At 46.9% G+C, this 16,265-nt stretch overlaps 2 long non-coding RNA genes and 1 pseudogene across 4 annotated transcripts in view; 1 reads left to right on the top strand and 2 right to left on the bottom strand.

Annotated features, from left to right (window-relative positions):
• Window positions 1–16,265, bottom strand: part of LOC308467690 (adhesion G protein-coupled receptor D2-like) — a 634,294-nt pseudogene that overhangs the window by 450,065 nt on the left and 167,964 nt on the right. The gene's annotated exons all lie outside the window — the stretch shown is intronic.
• Window positions 1–16,265, top strand: part of LOC308467817 — a 466,381-nt gene that overhangs the window by 338,654 nt on the left and 111,462 nt on the right. For both annotated transcript variants that reach the window (XR_013981311.1, XR_013981312.1), the window contains exon 2: window positions 12,730–12,821. This is a non-coding gene — a long non-coding RNA (uncharacterized lncRNA). The remainder of the gene's footprint in view (window positions 1–12,729; window positions 12,822–16,265) is intronic.
• LOC308467834 overlaps window positions 1–16,265 on the bottom strand; it is an 86,638-nt gene that overhangs the window by 33,082 nt on the left and 37,291 nt on the right. The window contains exon 2 of the long non-coding RNA XR_013981329.1: window positions 3,012–3,164. This is a non-coding gene — a long non-coding RNA (uncharacterized lncRNA). The remainder of the gene's footprint in view (window positions 1–3,011; window positions 3,165–16,265) is intronic.

The raw sequence follows: 16,265 nt of genomic DNA, 5'->3' as shown, positions 1-16,265 counted from the left end.
GAGCTCATTGTCTCGCGCCCTAGGTATGTGGAGGGGTTTCTGGGGAAGGCGAGATCCGTAGCGAATTTCCCCCTCGGAAATTCCGTATAGCATATTCTTTAAAAAGAAAAGAAAAAAAAGGGGGGGGGAGAGAAAAGACTGAAAGGGAAGAAAGGTTTCCTCTGTTCCCCTCCACTGTTCCAAAATAATTCCGAGCCGAGGTGCAGAGCTCTTTCCTCCCTTGTGACCTCCCCACCCTCCTCCTCCTCCCTTCCACATAACTGGCTGTGTCACCTTGCCTGCCAATCATACCTCCCTTTGAACTGAAGCAGAGTTCCATCCCTGTTTGTGCCAGTTCTGGAGTCTAAAAGCCGAGGACCTAAATCAGCCAAAGGAAAATGACACCCTTCCTACCCACCCAAAAATGCAACTTTCATTGGTCTGTTTGCTACTGGACGTGGGTTTGTTTTTTTCTTTTGGTTTAAGAAGCGAAGCAATAGCTCATTTGCTTGCGAGTGTGGGAGTCTGCAATTCTTGGTGTTCCAGGGCTTTTTGCAAGTTGGAGTTGCCTCCAGTCCACCCCAGATGTAAGAACAGTCCTTCTGGATTAGACCAATGGATGATCTAGTCCAGCACCTTGTTCCCCATAGTTGCCCAGCAGAGGCTCACAACAAGCCCATAAGCAGGACCTGAGTGCAATGGCCCTCTCCCACTCATATTCCCAAGCAGGGCCGGACCTCTGATGAGCCAGAGTGAGGCAGCTGCCTCAGGCGGCCGATGCTGAGGTGAGGGGATTGAGCTGTGAGTGCCCTGTGGCCTGTCCTGTACCCCTACGTTAGCTGACTGCTCTCAAGTGCAGGGAAAGCTCCTGTCCTTTCCAAAGTACTTGGAAGAAGATTCAACAGTCAATCCAATTGGCTTCGGTACAGGAAAGTTTTTTGGGTGTTTTACTGTTTTTGACGTTTTAATTTGCTGGGAGCGCCCAGAATGGCTGGGGCAACCCAGTCCGATGGACAGCATATAAATATCAACTTTGAATTTGTCTTATTTCCTTTCAAAGCCATTAAAGTTGTTACTTTTTGTTGGCTATTTGCCATTTAGTTGTGCTGCAGAAAGCTTGTTGGGGAGACCACACATTACAAGGAACTCAAAAATAACTTTAACAAGGTTTTAATAACAAAAACTCCTTTTACACTAAAAATAACAACAAGCATGACCCAACCACCAACCCATCCCCCAGGGTACTGAGAGAGCTAGGTGCTGCTCTTTATATACTATACCCAATTGCTGACACAGCTTAATTAACACAACTTAACAGCACCTGCTATACTCCTTCACAGCTGTAAAACTGGGTCACATTATTTGCTCTGGCCTTTAAAGACATACAGATCTTGTGGAACAATAATGAAACTTCAAATTTAAAGGGACCATTCAACACTTTTCAGTACCTATGGGTGCAGTGGCATCTGGACCATGGAACTCTCAGTTGGTGACTTGTGGGAGTCAGTCTGCAGTTCACCACACCTCAACCAGTGGGACGTATCACCAGAGATTACAGAACCCCAGCCAAGTCTTCAGAGATGTCCAGCTCTCAGCAGAACAGCTTCTTCCAGAGCAGTGGCGGAGCAAGGTGGGGGAGGTCCACACTGGGTGTCATCCGGGGGGGGGGACACATTCATTGTAGGCTTGGGAAGCTGGGAGTTGTGGGTGGGCAGCGTGCCGTTGCCCCGCGCTCCCGGCTGGTGTTGAATGGTCACTTAAAAATGTGAAGGTTCATTATTGCTTCACAAGTTGTGTATGTCTTTAAGGGCCAGGGCAAATAACGAGACCCAGTCTTACAGCTGTGAAACACAGCAGGTGCTGCTGAGTTGTGTTAATCAAGCTGTGTCAGCAATTGGGTAGAGTATATAAGGAGCAGCACCTAGCTCTCCCTTTACCCTGGGGGATGGGTTGGTGGTTGGGTCTGGTTTGTTGTTGTTGATGTTGTTGTATTTAGTGTATAAGGAGTTTCTGTTTTTGTTATTAAAACCTTGTTTAAGTTATTTTTGAGTCCCTTTTTAATGCATGGTCTCCCCAGCAAGCTCTCTGCAGGTCAGATGTTGTTTAGTCGTGTCCGACTCTTCATGACCCCATGGACCAGAGCACGCCAGGCGCTCCTGTCTTCCACTGCCTCCCGCAGTTCGGTCAGACTCATGTTTGTAGCTTCGAGAACACTGTCCAACCATCTTGTCCTCTGTCGCCCCCTTCTCCTTGTGCCCTCAATCTTTCCCAACACCAGGGTCTTTTCCAGGGAGTCTTCTCTTCTCATGAGGTGGCCAAAGTATTGGAGCCTCAGCTTCACGATCTGTCCTTCCAGTGAGCACTCAGGGCTAATTTCCTTAAGAATGGATGCATTTGATCTTCTTGCAGTCCATGGGACTCTCAAGAGTCTCCTCCAGCACCAGAATTCAAAAGCATCCCTTCTTTGGCGATCAGCCTTCTTTATAGTCCAGCTCTCACTTCCATACATCACTGCCGGGAAAACCATGGCTTTAACTATAGGGACCTTTGTTGGTAAGGTGATGTTTCTGCTTTTTAAGATGCTGTCTAGGTTTGCCATCAACTTTCTCCCAAGGAGCAGGCGTCTTTTAATTTCGTGACTGCTGTCACCATCTGCAGTGATTATGGAGCCCAAGAAAGTAAAATCTCTCATTGCCTCCATTTCTTCCCGTTCTATTTGCCAGGAGGTGATGGGCCCTGTGGCCATGATCTTCGTTTTTTTGATGTTGAGCTTCAGACCATATTTTGTGCTCTCCTCTTTCACCCTCATTAAAAGGTTCTTTAATTCCTCCTCACTTCCTGCTATCAAGGTTGTGTCATCTGCATATCTGAGGTTGCTGATATTTCTTCTGGCGAGCTTGGGATTCATCCAGCCCAGCCTTTCGCATGATGAATTCTGCATATAAGTTAAATAAGCGGGGAGACAATATACAGCCTTGCGGTACTCCTTTCCCAATTTTGAACCAGTCAGTTGTTCCATATCCAGTTCTAACTGTAGCTTCTTGTCCCACATAGAGATTTCTCAGGAGACAGATGAGGTGATCAGGCACTCCCATTTCTTTAAGAACTTGCCATAGTTTGCTGTGGTCAACACAGTCAAAGGCTTTTGCATAGTCAATGAAGCAGAAGTAGATGTCTTTCTGAAACTCTCTAGCTTTCTCCATAATCCAGCGCATGTTTGCAATTTGGTCTCTGGTTCCTCTGCCCCTTCGAAATCCGGGTTGCACTTCTGGGAGTTCTCGGTCCACATACTGCTTAAGCCTGCCTTGTAGAATTTTAAGCATAACCTTGCTAGCGTGTGAAATGAGTGCAATTGTGCAGTAGTTGGAGCATTCTTTGGCACTGCCCTTCTTTGGGATTGGGATGTAGACTGATCTTCTCCAATCCTCTGGCCACTGCTGAGTTTTCCAAATTTGCTAGAATATTGAGTGTAGCACCTTAACAGCATCATCTTTTAAAATTTTAAATAGTTCAGCTAGAATATCATCACTTCCACTGGCCTTGTTATTAGCAGTGCTTTCTAAGGCCCATTTGACTTCACTCTCCAGGATGTCTGGCTCAAGGTCAGCAACCACACTACCGGGGGTGTACGAGACATCCATATCTTTCTCTTTTTTAAAAAAATTAATATTTATTGATTTTCCAACCATTTACACACAATAAAACAGAAAAAAACAAAAAAGGAAAAGAAAAAGCAAAGAAGAAAAAACGAAAAAACATAAGATTAACAAAACAAGACGCAAACCATTTAAAGCACAAAACAATTTCAATGTCTTAACTTTCATTCCCTTATTTCCACGACCTCCTCACACCTCCCTTTTTGTATTCCACTTCTATTAATTGTTTCAGCAATTGCTTTCCATCTTCCTCTGTTTTCTATCCTATAATTATCATAACATATTCTAATCTTATTTTTCCCTTTAATACTCTATTAGTCTATTTATACTTAATTCCTTATAACATTTCTACTAAAGCCATATAACTTCATTCCAACATTTTTCTAACATTCATTATTTTTGCAATATTTCTATACATAGTCTTAAACTTTTCCAGTCTTCTTCCACCGACTCTTCTCCCTGGTCTCGGATTTCTGCCAGTCGTTTCCACCAATTCCATATAGTCCATCAACTTCATCTGCCATTCTTCCCGGATAGATAAATCTTGTGTCTTCCAGTACTTCCTCTCTTCCTCTCTCCTCTATTATAGTTGCACTTGGAGAGATGTTTCGTTGTCTTCACAATGAGTATTCTTGCTGCTATTGTTGCATACATGTGACAAATTCTATCCTTCTTTAACACCAATTGACCGACCATGCCCAGGAGAAAGGCCTCTGGTTTCTTCAAAAGGGTATATTTAAATACCTTTTTCATTTCGTTATGAATCATCTCCCAGAGTGTCTTAATCCTTGGGCATGTCCACCAAAGATAAACTCTAATCCTCAAATTCGTCCGTTTTTCCTTAAGTTCGGTCATAGCGAGCGTCGACTTATGTTCATCAAATTGCCTCTGTAGGGCTGGGGCTCTCTTTCTCTTTTCCTCCAGTTGTGTTTCTGTACCTTCAACAGCAACAGCTTTTTCCTTAACTTCCTCCACAGCTTGCCATATCAAAATAGGCTCTTGTATCAATTTCTGAGTGGTTTCTGTATTGGTATTGTTCATACTCCCTGCATTCAAGTCAACCTCAACAGTTGAAATGTCCACTTTCGCATTTATCATGTCCATTTTCCTGTGAAGCTGATCCCATGAGTCATTTATCTTATATAATGCAGCCACCAAAGCCTCTTCTGTCGACATTCCTCTTAGTTTCAAATATACTAGTACAGAGACAGCAGTAAAAAGAACAGGAGGGCCTAATATTAGACCTCTCCTGGATTGTTACCAAGTCCTCCCAGACCTTAATGTTTTATCAACAGTTGACTGGTCTGTTTTTCCTCTTCCATTTACCATAACATTTGAAAGATTCAAGGTCAGTCCCAGAGTCTCACAGTTTTTAACTTGCAGCTGGAAATTCCCCTAGTCCAACTCTTGTAAATCAACCAGTTTCAAAGGCTTCCACTAGGGGGAAACAGTTTCTATTTGTAACAGTCAATGATATCCTCTTTTAAACAATCCAAAGTTAGTTTCAAATTAGTTTCAATTTTCAGTTACTTTTACTCCTTTTTAAAGCAGCCGGAAACAGTAGAAACAATGTATTTCTCTTATTTAGCTAGCTGTCAATGAACGTTCTAAGCACTGTCAATGAACATTCCAAGAGACGTCAGTCCTACTAGCAGCCCGTTTCCAGGGTCAGAGCGATGGTGTTTTAAGCCTCTTCGCTCTCTCCCGCAGGCATACTCAATCCGCAACTTCCCCCTCTCTTCTCCTGCCTCCAAGAGGGGGTTTAATGTTCTTTACCGTTGGAAATTTGATCTTTTACAAAAGACCTTCCAGGGCTCCAGCTTGCAACTTCATTGCCTCAGTCTATTTACAAAAAGGGAAGGCGGACTTCCTGTTTTGAACCTCCCCGTTACGATACCTAATTAAACTTTTAGAAATCCAATTCTTCCGTTTCAGCTCTACTCACGGGTGATTACTTTAAAGTCAAATTGTCCACAGGAAAAGGTCAGCGCTCTCCGGCAACAGCTATGCGGCTTCACTCCGTGGAAGAAGCAGACGATTCGATGCACCGCGCCGCTCACCCCACGTCGCTCCGGAGCCCCAAAAACCGGGGTTCCCCGCGAGTGGGGGAGGCGCAAAAGGTGCCCGCCGAATCCCACGTTCACAGGCTTCTCCCGCCTGTGATTTTAACGGGTCTCCGCCTTAGCCGTGGCAGCCAGACCCAGATTTCCACGGAGCAGATTCCTCCCGGTCAGAGGAATTCTGCCATTACCGGAGGCGCCTCCCCCGGAAGTCCGAGACATCCATATCTTTCTGGTATAATTCCTCTGTGTATTCTTGCCACCTCTTCTTGATGTCTTCTGCTTCTGTTAGGTCCTTTCCACTTTTGTCTTTTATTATGGTAATCTTTGTACGAAATGTTCCTTTCATATCTCCAATTTTCTTGAACAGATCTCTGGTTTTTCCCATTCTATTGTTTTCCTATATTTCTTTGCATTGCTTGTTTAAGAAGGCCTTCTTGTCTCTCCTTGCTATTTTTTGGAAATCTGCATTCAATTTCATGTATCTTTCACTATCTCCCTCGCATTTTGCTTGCCTTCTCTCCCCCACTATTTGTAAGGCCTTGTTGGACAGCCACTTTGCTTTCTTGCATTTCCTTTTCATTGGGATGGTTTTCGTTGCTGCCTCCTGTATAATGTTACGAGCCTCCATCCATAGTTCTTCAGGCACTCTGTCCACCAAATCTAAATCCTTAAACCTGTTTCTCACTTCCACTGTGATTCATAAGGGATTTCATTTAGATTGTATCTTACCGGCCCAGTGGTTTTTCCTACTTTCTTCAGTTTAAGCTTGAATTTTGCTATAAGAAGCTGATGATCTGAGCCACAGTCAGCTCCAGGTCTTGTTATTGCTGACTGTATAGAGCTTCTCCATCTTTGGCGGCAGAAAATATAATCAATCTGATTTTGATGCTGCCCATCTGGTGATGTCCATGTGTAGAGTCGTCTCTTGTGTTGTTGGAAAAGCGTGTTTGTGATGACCAGCTTGTTCTCTTGACAGAACTCTATTAGCCTTTGCCCTGCTTCGTTTTGATCTCCAAGGCCAAACTTGCCAGTTGTTCCTTTTATCTCTTGATTCCCTACTTTAGCATTCCAATCCCCTATAATGAGAAGAACATCCTTCTTTGGTGTCATTTGTATAAGGTGTTGTAAATCTTCATAGAATTGGTGAATTTCAGTTTCTTCAGCACCAGTGGTTGGTGCATAAACTTGGATTACTGTGATGTTAAAAGGTCTGCCTTGGATTCGTATCGAGATCATTCTATCATTTTTGAGATTGCATCCCAGTACATCTCTCGCCACTCTTTTGTTGACTATGAGGGCCACTCCATTTCTTTTACGGGATTCTTGCCCACAGTAGTAGATATGATGGTCATCCAAATTGAATTCGCCCATTCCCGTCCATTTTAGTTCACTGATGCCCAGGATGTCAATATTTATTCTTGCCATCTCATTTTTGACCACATCCAACTTACCAAGGTTCATGGTTCTTACATTCCAGGTTCCTATGCAATATTTTTCTTTACAGCATTGGACTTTCCTTTTGCTTCCAGGCATATCCGCAACTGAGCGTCCTTTCGGCTTTGGCCCAGCCGCTTCATCAGCTCTGAATCTACTTGTACTTGTCCTCCGCTCTTCCTCAGTAGCATGTTGGACGCCTTCCGACCTGAGGGGCTCATCTTCCGGCATCATAACTTTTATATGCCTGTTGCCTTTGTCCATGGAGTTTTCTTGGCAGGGATACTGGAGTGGCTTGCCGGTTCCTGCTCCAGGTGGATCACGTTTGGTCAAAACTCTCCACTATGACCTGTCCATCTTGGGTGCCCTGCTCGGCATAGCTCATAGCTTCTCTGAGTTATTCAAGCCCCTTCGCCATGGCAAGGCAGTGATCCATGAAGGGTCAGCGCTCTGCAGCGCTACTAAGCTGCAAATAGCCAACAGCTGGAGGAGGCAGGCAGGGGAGAGGACGGGAAGGAGGCAGGTGAGCAAAGAATGGAGGGGGACAGGAAGGGGAGAGGAAGGAAGCGGGATTGGTGGGTGCGCCTTTTATTCTGCCTGGAAGACCAGCGCCTACAGCTGGACTATCAAGTGGGTTGAAAGGGTCACTTCGGGGGCAGCGCTGCAAATGCAGAAGGGATCTTGGCTGGTTTCTAAAAAGGGAAAGTGAGTTTCCCTCTGACAAATGCTTTCTGCCTCACCTCTGCAAAGCTCCACATGTTTCCGCCCCACCCTGTCCTCAGCCAACCCCCCACTTAGAAGCCACTCTTGGGTTATTGACTTCTGTGTGCTTGTGTATCTGTGTCTCCCGTGTGGGGTTCCTCTCTGCGTAAAGTCTTCAAGCTGTGCCTGTGTGCGCCTGACAAATCGGCCCCATTGCCTTTCCCTCGTCAAAATTTATCTTTTCCCCCACCTCCAGTCTCCGTTCTTGTGTGTCCTGGCTGAGAGGAAAAACAGAAGACGGGTGGCCATCGGTCAGGGATAGTCTACTTGAGATTCCTGCATTGCCCCAGGGGGTTGGCTTGATGACCCTCAGGGGTCCCTTCCAACTCCACAATTCCGTGGTGCAGGCTTGTGCATATTTTTAGGTACAAGTTGGGATACTGCCAGGGAGACAAAGTCCATCATGGCCCCAAGCCGGCTGCCGGACGATCCATCGATCTCCCGTAGTCACGCAGTATCAACAATTAGTGACATGAGTTTCTAGAAAATATCTTGCCACATTCCAGAGCTCATGCACACTCTATCAGCAGATAATGCACAGCCAAAAGTTGCACTCAGGAGAGCATTATTTACAAGTTTATTCAGCGTTGATCAGAACAAAGAAAGACATGACTGCCTGCGTCAGTGTCTCCGACACAGAGAGAGAAAACGAAAGCAACAGAAAACATAAACATCCTGTGAACAGGAAATATGCAGACTCTGTGACTCACAGCCTGCTCCCTTTTAAGGTGGAACGGAGATATCCTAACATCCTCCCCCTTTCCGTGTAACCTGTAGTACCTGTGGTTCAACCCAATTGCAACCTTTGTACATAAACCTTAAGTTGTTCTCTGTTAACAACCTTAGACAACAGATCAGCAGGAATTTCATTTCCTGCCATGTAGGACACCTGAATGAGTCCTTTCTGAATACACTCTCTTGCACGATGTAGCTTAATCTGCAAGTACTTGGTCCTTTGCTTGCAACTCTCCGAGTTCAGCAAAGCCAAACACGATCTATTGTCTTGATACACTTGTACAGGACATTTCACAGAAACTCTGATGTTCTTAAACAGTTGCATCAACCATTCACAATCCATGAGTGAAAATGACAGAGCATTGAGTTCTGCTTCACAGGAACTTAGGCTCACTGTCGTCTGCTTCTTGCACAGCCAGTCAAACAGACAGTGGTTGTACATGTAGCATACTCCAGAAGTGCTAGTACCATCCGTGGTGTCACTTCCAAAACTTGCATCTGCAAAAATTTCAAGACCTCCAGTCTTCTGACTGGTGAACCTCAGCCTGTAGTGCATAGTCCCTTTCAGATAGTGGGCTATGCGCTTCAGAGCTTTCCAATCCTGAACAGTAGGATTATTGGCATGTCTGCTAAGCAAGTTAGTGCTTACAGCTATGTCAGGTCTTGAGCATCTAGCAATGAAATTCAACTTGCCTAGAATGCATCTGTACAGCGTTGTGTCAGAAAACGCTTCAGCAGTACTATCTACCGGGTAACCTGTCACCATCGGTGTGTCTGCTGGGTTTGCATCAACCAAATTCAACCTGGTTAATACATCAGCAATTTTCTGTGTTTGGTGTACCAGAAAATTACCTGCTTGATCCCTCTCCACCTGCAGGGAGAGATAGTTGGATACCTCACCAAGATCCTTCATGTCAAAGTGCTCCTTCAGCTGAGCTAGGGTGCTTTGGTAGAAAGCCTGATTCTTCCAAAACATCAGAAGATCATCAACAAAACATAAACAATACAGTTTGTTTTGCCCCTCCTCCTTGACAAACACACATGGATCAGCTTTGCCCTGGTGAAAACCTAGAGAAAGCAATGTCTCAGTGAGTTTTGTGTTCCAACACCTGGCACTCTGCTTGAGACCATATAAGGATTTCCGCAGTTTACAGACCATTCCCTTCTGTATCTGCATCCCGTCAGGTGGAAGCATAAACAGCTCCTCCCCCAGAATCCCGTACAAAAAAGCTGTATTAATGTCATGATGGGAAACATGCAGTTTCTCCTCTGCAGCTATCTTGAGCATCAGCCGAATGCTCTCATACTTGACTGTGGGAGAGTAGGTCTCGTGGTAATCCTGTCCTGGTACCTGTGAAAAACCTCTGGCAACCAATCTGGCTTTGTGTCTGACAACCTTGCCATTCTGGTCTGTCTTGGCCTTGAAGACCCATTTGCTGCCAACCAGTCTCATTCCTGGGACTACCGGTACCAGCTCCCAAGTTTGGTTCCTGTTCAAGGAATCAACTTCAGCCTTCATGGCATTAAGCCAAGGCTCAGCATCTTTAGAGGTTAACTCCTGAACCTCTTTGAAGCTTGCAGGTTCCCACACCTTCTCTGAGCTACTAAGAACAGCAGTTGCTGTCTTAGCAAACTCATCAGCAAATCTCTTTGGAGGTCTGCCCTTCGTGGCCCTCTCAGACCTGCGTACTAGACGCAAGTCTTCTGGACTCATCTCCTCTTTCTTAGGAGAAAAGTGACCGATGGTGAACAGTGGTTCTTCCAGTTCATTGTCAGAGGCATCAGATGGTCTGACTGAGGCCTTCGCGCTCTTGTAGTCTGCTGTGTCATCACTGTCACTGACACCAGCAGCAGCGCCGCCCACTGAACTGGAATCCGAACTCTGATCATCATCATCATCCTCAGCAGCTTCCTCAGCTTTAGCTGCTTCTTTGACATCACCTTCATCCTCCTCTGGGTAACTCTGGAAAATTCCCACATTTTCCCCCCACTTAGGATTGTACTCAACACTCTTTGTGAACTTAATGGACTTAGAGTCAGTCAACCACACCCTGTATGCACCTTTTTCGTACCCCATGAACAAACCATGTGCCCCACGCTTCCCAAGCTTGTTGCTCTGTGGGGTGTGTACCCACATGTCAGAACCAAAGATTCTCATGTGCTTGATGTTGGGTTTCTTACCAAACATCTTCTCATAGGGGGTACAACCAATAGGTGATGACAATCTGCGATTATAAGTGTAAACAAAATTCGACAGAGCCTCCCCCCAAAACTTCTCAGGGAGATTGGCATCATGCAACAAGGTTTTCAGTCCTTGCAGCAACGTTTGATTTGCTCGCTCCGCAAGCCCATTCATCCATGGCGATCTAGGCGTTGACAAGTCATGCTGGATTCCCTTCTCAGTCAGGAAAGCTTCAAACTGCTGAGAAGTGAACTCTCCGCCTCGATCAGTAAACAAACAACCAATGCGTTTACCGTGAACATTCTCCAGCCAAGCACAGAATGCCTTGAACCTAGGAAACGCTTGCGATTTCTGCTCGAGCATAAACACATGAATGTACCTGGAAAAAGAATCAATTAGAACCATGAAGTACCTTGCTCCACCCAAAGAGGGCGCAAGTGGACCAACCAGGTCTGCGTGGACTAGCTGGTAGGGTTTGGAAGCCTGCCTGCTAGACTCCTTGCCTTTTGGAGCAACCTTCACCTTGTTCTCTGCACAAGATACACATTTCATGTGAAACTTACAGGGTTTGATGTTCAAACCCTCAACCATCTCTAGCATCTTGGCCAGTGCCTTCTAAGAGAGGTGACAAAACCTTTGATGTGCATCGTGAATGCATCCTGCATGAAGAGCTTTGTTAGCTTATGCAACACAACAAGAATCAGCATTAGACACAATAGCACCATTGTCATCATAAGTTATACAGAACAAGCCATCCATAAACTTTGCATGCAAAATGTCCTCTTTGCCTTTTCTGATGACACAAACGCTCCTCTTGAAGATAATCTCAAAACCACTCCCAGTGAGCTGTGGGACACTGAGCAAATTGTCTGCAGCACCTGGAACATACAGTACATCTTTGATGGTAGTGTGCAGACTTGCCAGTCTCACAGTCCCCTCTCCTGCAATTCGCAACGTCTTTCCGTCAGCCTGGTGGATCTCTCCATCTTGAGGTTTGAAGGAGATAAAGAGATGGCGGTCTTTTGAGACATGGCGGGTACTCCCTGAATCAACAACAAACCTGGCTTTGGCCTTTGGAGCAGCCTTTTCAGCAAGCAAAACCTTGTTTTCCACCGGCGTGGGCTTTTGCAGCTTGCCCCCCTGCTCCTGGCCATCAGACTTGCCTTTAGCCTTTGGTGAAGCTGTGCCAGCAAACAAAGCCTTGTTTTTCCCTGGCTTGGGCTTTCCACCCCCCCTCTGCTTCTTGCCTTCTGCTGGCTTCTTCCTTTGTTTATTTCCAGTCTTTGGACAAAACTTCTGAGTGTGACCTTGGGTCCCACAGTTCCAGCACTTCACAGCTGCCAACGCTTTGGCTCCCCCTGGAGGCTGGAATGCTGTCCCACATTGCTCCCCCTGGAGCGCACAAGCCGACTCAGCTGCATTCCTTCTATCGTATTCGTTTTGCAAAGTCGCCAAGACCTTTGTAGCAGTGAGGTCTTGCGCAGGGAGGGTCGCCAGCTGACTTGCCACGGCATGGTAGCTTTCATCCAGGGAGTCCAGGATGAGAATTGCAAACAGTGACTCAGGCATATTGAAACCTCTCTGAGTCAATTCCTGTCTGAGATGCTGCAAATGTAAAACGTGGGCTCTAAGGTCTTCCCCTGGCTCCAAACGCTTCCTGTGCAGCTTTCTGAAATAAAGCAACACAGACCCAGCCTCTTGTCGGAGATGACAGGCTCTAAGCCCGTCCCACATCTCACGTGCACTGGCCTTGCCAGCCAGGGTGATTAACTCTTCAGGAGCTACTGAGAGCAAAATTATCCCCATGGCTCTTGAGTCCTGTGCCGTCCATTCATCTGTCACAGGGGCTGGGGGGTCCTCAGAAACGGTATTCCACACTCCAAGCTTTCTCATCTGGCCTTCACAGTACCTTGCCCAGGTCTGATAGTTGTGGCCATTTAGCTTTGGTGGAGACGGAGCAGCTTCTGAGGATTGTAAAAGATCCATCTCAGCCTTTTACTTGAGCCGTGAGTCTTATTCACTTCAGAAACCTCTTATTTCAGCAGCTCATAAATCTTGAGGCCTGCTTGGCTCGACTTCCAGACCAATTAGGCCTGCCGGACATCAAAAGCTCTTGCCGTGGCAAACAGAAAAGCCTTATTTTCTTTTTGCTTTTCCCACACATACCTCAGCAGTCTGTCGCAGTCTTACTCTCCTGTAAGTGCCATGAATCTGGGCCCGAAACCTGTTGTTGGGATACTGCCAGGGAGACAAAGTCCATCATGGCCCCAAGCCGGCTGCCGGACGATCCATCGATCTCCCGTAGTCACGCAGTATCAACAATTAGCGACATGAGTTTCTAGAAAATATCTTGCCACATTCCAGAGCTCATGCACACTCTATCAGCAGATAATGCACAGCCAAAAGTTGCACTCAGGAGAGCATTATTTACAAGTTTATTCAGCGTTGATCAGAACAAAGAAAGACATGACTGCCTGCGTCAGTGTCTCCGACACAGAGAGAGAAAACGAAAGCAACAGAAAACATAAACATCCTGTGAACAGGAAATACGCAGACTCTGTGACTCACAGCCTGCTCCCTTTTAAGGTGGAACGGAAATATCCTAACAGGATGCAAGGGGTGCAGCCCATGTTATGCACCGCCGGCTCGTGAAGAAGTCCCACTGATCATGATGAGACTCGCAGGCGAGTAGATTCCTTCACAGCGGGATGACCTTCCTGGCACCTCTGCCGCCCTCTTTAGTGACTCTCAACTGACAAGGGCGGGTGCAAGCACCCGAGGCAGGGCAGAGCCAGTCCAGACTAGGTCCCAGTCACATTCCGCAGCATCCGCTCCACGGGGGCGGAGTGGGAAGGCTGCATCTAAGTCGTCTCGTGCTAATAACCCTGTCGCTTCTAGTTCATCTAGTCATTCGCAGAATAAGCAGCCCAGAGTCCAGTTCCCGGAATCGGGCACATCATCCGGGGCTGAGGAGGAGCAGCAGCAGTTGGAGGAGGAGCCCCGTACAGTGGCAGAGGATAAGCCTTCCAGCAAGAGACGTGAGAAGAAGAAGCACATTTGCAAGAAAAGCAAGTCGAGGAACAATGACACGGAAGAAGAGACAGGTAGCTCTTCCGAGTATGATAGCGATGCCTCCCTGGGTTCTACTGGGGTAGAGGAGAGGAGATCTCTGGTCTCCCTGACTGGGCTCTCTCCAGGAGGGCCAAGTCCCATCATAAAAAGTTTGGGGGAACCCAGGAGTGGAAGGATGGGGCTCTAGTCAAAGAATCAACTACTTCGACCTATTCAACTTCAGGTGTCATCCCGGGGGATCATCTCTCCCCTAAATTGCGGGCAAAAATTTTAAATGGGGAATTTGTAGACATGTTTAAATTGGTTCCTCCCGCAGAGGAGTTGGGGAGGGGTGAAAAGAGGCCTTCCTATGGGAAACGAAAAAGCAAGTACCCCTCAGTCCCAAGGACATTCAACAACTGGCTAGATGGTTTTCAGGCTTATATGGGGACAATTGTGGCTGCCTATCCAAAACGAGCGGTCCACTTGGTGGCTTACCTGTCGCACATCCGTACGGCATATGCCCTTTCCGGGGAGGCCGCCGCCATTAGCTATGATAAGAAGTTCCGCAGGAAGGCCTCTAGGATTCCGTTAGCGCGCTGGGATCAAATTGAAAACGGCATCTGGTCGGTAGCTGTGGGTCCATATGTCGAGAAGAAGCAGGTTGATTCTTATTGTTCGGCCAGGGCTGACCTACGGAGGGACATTAAGCGGAAGGTATGTTGGGAGTTTAACAAAGGGTCATGCCAAAGGCACTCTTGCAAATGCCCTCATGAATGCGAGAGATGCGCCGGGGCTCACCCAGCTGCAGCTTGTTTTAAGGGAGGAAAGCAGCCCTTTCATGGAGGCCGGGGGTTCCACCACTCCAGTTCCAGGGGAGCCCCAGCGGCTGGAAACAGAAGATAAGGTAGTTCTGGAGCTAGCCTTTTCCCCGATCAAGCTCGCTCCTCTCCGCGACCTTCTATCCTTTTACCCGGACAAAAACGCAGCTTCCTATCTTTGGGAGGGATTTTCCAGTGGGTTTCGAATTCCAGTAGCAGGTTCTTTAATAGCAAAGGATTCCCCTAATCAAAAGTCTGTTAGGGAGAGGCCAGAGGTAGCGGAGAGGAAGATAGCTAAGGAAGTAGGTGCAGGGAGGGTAGCAGGCCCATTTAATAGCCCACCTATCCGGAACTTGCACATCTCACCTTTAGGCATCGTCCCCAAAAAGACCCCCGGAGAATTCAGGCTTATCCACAATCTCTCTTATCCAAAAAGCGGCTCTGTAAATGATGCCATTCCACCAGAGTTATGCTCGGTTAAATATGCCACCTTCGGCCAGGCGGTAAAACTTATTAGGGGTTTTGGTCACGGAGCACTGCTAGCGAAGTGAGATATAGAATCGGCCTTTCACCTTTTGCCGGTTCACCCTAATGTATTTTGGTTGCTGGGTTTCAAATTCCAAGGGAAGTATTATGTTGATAAGGCTATGCCAATGGGCTGTTCAGTAGCGTGTTCAGCTTTCGAAACATTCAGCACGTTTTTGGATTGGGCCTTGCGTTTTAGAACAAATTCTTCCAGGGTGACGCACTATCTTGATGACTTTCTTCTCGTGGGGAAGTCCGATACCGGGGAATGTGCCTCCCTTCTTGGTGCATTTTCAGCCTTAGCTCAGGACCTGGGTGTTCCCTTAGCAGCTGATAAAACTGAGGGCCCGACCACACGACTCACCTACTTGGGCGTGGAACTGGATACAATTGCCCAATCATCCCGCTTACCTAAGGAAAAAATAGACGCCCTTCTGGAAATAATCCGTAAAACCCTCATGTTAAAAAAGGTCACTCTTAGACAGATACAATCCCTGTTAGGTCAATTTAACTTCGCCTGCAGAGTAGTTTCCCCGGGATGCCCCTTCTGCTCCTGCCTGGCCACGCTTTCAGCCGGTCTCAAGCATCCGCACCACAGGGTCAGACTTCCTAAGTCAGTTAAGGCTGATCTAGAGATCTGGATAACATTTTTGAATCACTACAATGGAGTATCTTTATGGCAGGAAGTCCTTAACTTGTCCTCAGATTTCCAGGTTCAATCAGACGCGGCAGGGTCCCTGGGCTTTGGCTTGTTCTTTAGAGGTCGGTGGTGCACTCAGCAGTGTCCAGCGGGATGGCAGGGCAAGGCTATCACGCAGGATCTCACTTTCCTTGAGTTTTTTCCCATAGTAGTGGCCGTGCATATTTGGACGGAGGAGTTCCGGAATCGCCGGGTGTGCTTCAGAACTGATAACCAGGCTGTGGTGAACATACTGGCTAGGCAGTCATCTCGTTCCGAGAGGGTGTCGTCCCTCCTATGGTCGTTCGTCCTCCGGTGCCTTGAGTATAACATAATTTTTTCGGCCAAATTTATACCGGGGGTCAATAACGATATAGC

The sequence above is a fragment of the Podarcis pityusensis genome (assembly GCF_964106645.2).
Source record: "Podarcis pityusensis genome assembly, chromosome: W".
NCBI lineage: Eukaryota > Metazoa > Chordata > Lepidosauria > Squamata > Lacertidae > Podarcis > Podarcis pityusensis.
Note: the sequence above shows the minus strand (reverse complement) of the source record. Positions and strands in the feature narration are given on the sequence as shown.